The sequence below is a fragment of the Palaemon carinicauda genome, chromosome 3, assembly GCF_036898095.1.
Source record: "Palaemon carinicauda isolate YSFRI2023 chromosome 3, ASM3689809v2, whole genome shotgun sequence".
Taxonomy (NCBI): Eukaryota; Metazoa; Arthropoda; class Malacostraca; order Decapoda; family Palaemonidae; genus Palaemon; species Palaemon carinicauda.
The window spans coordinates 161,477,998-161,482,997 of NC_090727.1; the positions used below are offsets into that span (position 1 = coordinate 161,477,998).

At 32.4% G+C, this 5,000-nt stretch overlaps 1 protein-coding gene across 2 annotated transcripts in view; it reads right to left on the reverse strand.

Annotated features, from left to right (window-relative positions):
• The window catches only part of Pu (GTP cyclohydrolase punch), a 42,558-nt gene extending 38,080 nt beyond the window's left edge, over positions 1-4,478 (reverse strand). For both annotated transcript variants that reach the window (XR_011044180.1, XM_068371083.1), the window contains exon 1: positions 4,471-4,478. The gene's annotated coding sequence lies outside the window, so the exon portion shown is untranslated. The remainder of the gene's footprint in view (positions 1-4,470) is intronic.
• Between the last annotated feature and the right edge of the window lie 522 nt (positions 4,479-5,000).

Sequence of the window (5,000 nt, forward strand, 5' to 3'; positions counted from 1 at the left end):
GAGGAAGAAAAAAAGGAGGAGTAGGAGGAAGAAAATAGGAGGAGTAGGGGGAAGAAGATGGGAGTAAGAGCAAAAACAGGGGGGGAGTAGGAGGAAGAAAACAGGAGGAGTAGGAGGGAGAAAAAAAGAAGGAGGTAGGAGGAAGAAAATAAGGAGGAAAAGGCAGAGGAGGAGGAAAAGAGGAAGGAGAAGAATAGGAGGAAGTTAAAAAGGAGGAGGAGTAGGAGAAAGAAAAAAAGGAGAGAGAAAAAAAGAAGGAGGTTGGAGGCAGAAAATAAGGAGGAAAAGGCAGAGGAGGAGGAAAAGAGGAAGGAGAAGAATAGGAGGAAGTTAAAAAGGAGGAGGAGTAGGAGAAAGAAAAAAAGGAGGGAGAAAAAAAGAAGAAGGTAGGAGGAATGAAAAAAGGAGAAATAGGCAGGGGCGGAGAAGAGGAAGAAAAAGACTGGGAGGAAGAAAACAAGGAGAAAAAAGCAGGGGAGGAAAAGAGGGAGAAAAAGATTGGGAGGAAGAAAACAAGGAGGAAAATGCAGAGGAGGAGAAGAGGAAGAGGAATAGGAGGAAGAAAAAAAAGGAGGAAAAGGCAGAGGAGGAGAAGAGGAAGAGGAGTAGGAGGAAGAAAAAATGGAAGAGGAGTAGGAAGAAGAAAAAAAAGGAGGAGGAGTAGGAGAAAGAAAAAAAGGAGGGAAAGGCAGAGAGGGAGAAGAGGAAGAGGAGTGGGAGGAAGAAAAAAAGGAGGAAAAGGCAGAGGAGAAGAGAAAGAAGAAGAGGAGTTGGAGGAAGAAAAAAAAACGGAGTAGGAAAAGGCAGAGGAGGAGGAGTAAGAGGAAGAGGAGTAGGAGGAAGAAATAAAGGAGGAAAACGCAGAGGAGTAAGAGGAGGACTAAGAGGAAATGGCAGAGAAGGAGTAAGAGCAAGAAGAAGAGGAAGAGTAGGCGGAAGAAGAGGAGAAAGAGGAAAAATAGGAGGAAGAGGAAGAAGGGGAGGAGGAAAAGGCTGGAGAGGAGAAGGCACAGGATAAGACAGAGGACAAGAGCGAAGAATAAGTTTGATTCGGTGAAGAATAACAAACACCAGGTTATGAGAGAGAGAGAGAGAGAGAGAGAGAGAGAGAGAGAGAGAGAGAGAGAGAGAGAGAGACCCAAGCCTGGTAACTTGAACGAAATTAACAGTTTATCAATAAAAAAATAATGTTAAACGAGACGTATTATTATTATTATTATTATTATTATTATTATTATTATTATTACTTGCCAAGCTACAACCCTAGCTGGAAAAGCAGAATGCTATAAGCCCATGGGCTCCAACAGGGAAAATAGCCTAGTGAGGAAAGGAAACCAGGAAATAAGAGAAGTAATAAAATAAAATCTTTTAAGAACAGTAACAACATTAAAATAAATATTTCATTTGTATATTATAAAAACTGAAGGCCTAAAGAAATGGATGATTCTTTTAATAATTCACTAAATAAGCCTATTTTCATCTTGAGAGAGAGAGAGAGAGAGAGAGAGAGAGAGAGAGAGAGAGAGAGAGAGAGAGAGAGAGAGAGAGAGAGAGAGAGAGAGTGGATACGTCAATAATTGAATTAACAAGCCTCCTATGGATACCCTATACCTAAATAAAGAACTTAAGCATATTTTAAGTACGTTAAAAATTCAGATCCTAATTGTTATTAATATAATCACATCGTTGTCATTCCTTTAGTTATTATTATTATTATTATTATTATTATTAGTAGTAGTAGTAGTAGTAGTAAGTAGTAGTAGTAGTAGTAGTAGTAGTAGTATTTGTAGTAGTATTGTCATCATTATTATTATTATTATTATTATTATCATTATTATTATTGTTGTTGTTATCATTATTATCATTATTATTATCATTATTATTATAATTATTATTATTATTGTAATTATTATTATTATTATCATTGTAATTATTATTTATTATTATTATTATTATATATTATTATTATTATCATCAGCATCCTATTTCGTTATTTAATTGTTCAAATATTATATAAACTGTCTCTTCAACTGGTAAATTAGTGTAAATTGATTCTATTGTGGTAACTGACTATCCCTTTACACTAATATACCAGTTGAAGACACAATTAATATAATACTCGAACAAATAAATAATGAAAATATGGTAAGGTATATCGATGAAGAACTTGAACAAATATTGAAACAAGCAACAGATAACAGTTATTATTATTATCGTCATCATGAACTAATCCTGAAAGGTTCTGAAATGTAATAGTATTAAAAAAAAAAAAAAAATAAAAAAAAAAAAACGAGAGAACGAGAAGAAACAGCAAGTGACATTGTTCAATTGAATCTACAGCAATGATTAACAAACATAAAAGTAACTATAATGAACAAGAATCTATTAAAAATGAAATTTATTTTCCCTGTTGGAACCCTGGGCTTATAGCACCCTGCTTTTCCAATTAGGGTTGTAGCTTAGATTTTAATAATAATGATAATAATAATGATAATAATAATAATGATAATAATAATAATAATGATGATGATGATAATAATGATAATAATAATAATAACAATGGCGTAAAAATGTAAAGTTAAAATATAAACTTCTTTTTTTTTAAAGGAGGGGGGGGGGGGGGCGGGTGGAATTATGGTTAATAGCAAATTTTCGTCGTGATTTTTGGCTCCACAACTGAAAAAAAAAAAATTGAAAACGGAACCTATGAAATATAAATATAGATTTGGTGGTACTTGTAAGAGATAAAAAATGGAACTACAAAACAATAATAATAATAATAATAATAATATAATAATAAACAATGATAAAATATTTTATTTTGATTATTCATAACTTCTCTTGAAGTTTATTTATTTCCTTGTTTCCTTTCTTCACTGGGCTATTTTTCGTGTTGGAGCCCTTGGGCTTATAGCATCTTGCTTTTCAAACTAGGATTATAGCTTATCTTGTATTAATAATAATAATAATATTAATGATGATAATAATAATAATAATAATAATAATAATAATAATAATAATAATAATAACATATTTTTTTTATTCTTCATATCATCAGTAATTTATTTATTTCCTTGTTTTCTTTCTTCACAGGACTATTTTTCCCTATTGGAGCCCTTGGGCTTATAGCATTTTGTTTTCCAACTAGGGTTATAGCTTAGCATGTAATAATAATAATAATAATAATAATAATAATAATAATAATAATAATAATAATAAAAATATTAAAATATTTTCTTTTGATTATTCATAACTTCTCTTGAAGATTATTTATTTCCTTGTTTCCTTTCTTCACTGGGCTATTTTTCCCCTATTGGAGCCCTTGGGCTTATAGCATCTCTTTTCCAACAAAGGTTTTAGCTTAGCTAAAAATAATAATGATAATAATAATAATAATAATAATAATAGTAATAATAATAATGATAATAATAGTAGTAATATGCGTGCATAGATAAAAATTTGATAAACGATAATAAAAAAAAATGCAATTTTATAATAATAATAATTAATAATGATAATGATAATAATGATAATAATAGTAATAAGAATAAGAATAGTAATAATAATTTTCCTTAATTAGAAGAAAGAAAATTAAAAACGCATTCAATTAACAACAGCAAGAAAATCATATGACGATCATAGATTATCACAATAAAGAAATAATAATAATAATAATAAATAATAATAATAATAATAATAATAATAATAATAATAATAATAATAATAATAATAATTAGTAATAAACTCGATCGCCTTCTTCAATAATATTGTTAATTATAAAATCACGATAGAAAGAAAGACAATCCTTAAAACGACCCGTTTTGTCATTAACGTAAATTAATTAAAGAAAAAATTATCCGATTAATGGATTCACTTAATACATGACAATATATGAGTATACATTTAAAGTCACTGTATGAATAAACTACCATTATCTCTGGTCCATAATACACGTATGACTTATTACGCAACCACTAGGAGCTCTTTAAAGACGTCAGCAGATCATGAGAGAGAGAGAGAGAGAGAGAGAGAGAGAGAGAGAGAGAGAGAGAGAGAGAGAGAGAGAGAGAGATTGAATCGTAGTTTCAAGACGTGGCTGCTAAAATGTACTTTCGTCAGTTGAAAAGAATGAATGGAAGATAGATAAGTAACTGGCTATGATGAGAGAGAGAGGAGAGAGAGAGAGAGAGAGAGAGAGAGAGAGAGAGAGAGAGAGGAGAGAGAGAGCGTGTTGCCAGTTTCGATCAATACCTTCCATCTAGGCCCGCGCGAGTGACTTTGGGCAAAGAGCCCCCGAGGTTACGTCTTTAGTTTTAACAAAAAAATATCCAAGTACCTCGACGTTTGTGAACCCAAAATGAATGAGACGTCCTTGCGAAACGTCCATCCACGCTTTACACACAGCCAGGTATGCTAAATAACAAGAGAATACTACGAAAATAACTATAAAAGGCGGTGTTTTACACTTACAAAAGAGACAGAGGAGAATGGGGAGCGCGAATGAAGGACGACCAACTCAAACTAACAGCAACAAGTTGACTGAATCACTCCAGGCACAGGTCGGACGTTTTAAGTAGACACCTCACCGCCAATCACGGCCGACCATGAGGTTTCTAGTTAGTGTGTTATTTTCCAAATTATGTTTTTTTTTTTTTTTTCTAGAACACGTGAAACCAGTCCTGTGAATCTGACAAATTAATTCCCGGGGTATGGGGGAAAGCAAGTCATTGTGATTTCAAGAGATTCAGCATCTTGTACTTGGGGCTGTAAGGCAAATTACGTGAACATGAACAGGCCATGGCGATTATTGTTCAGGGAAATGTTATGATGCAACATTCTTTTTATCACTGTTAATAGGTATTGTATTTCTGTAACTATATTTAGAAAACAAAGGATACATTATCAAATTCTCTCTCTCTCTCTCTCTCTCTCCTCTCTCTCTCTCTCTCTCTCCTCTCTCTCTCTCCTCTCTCTCTCTCTCTAGAAGTAAAATGATATAT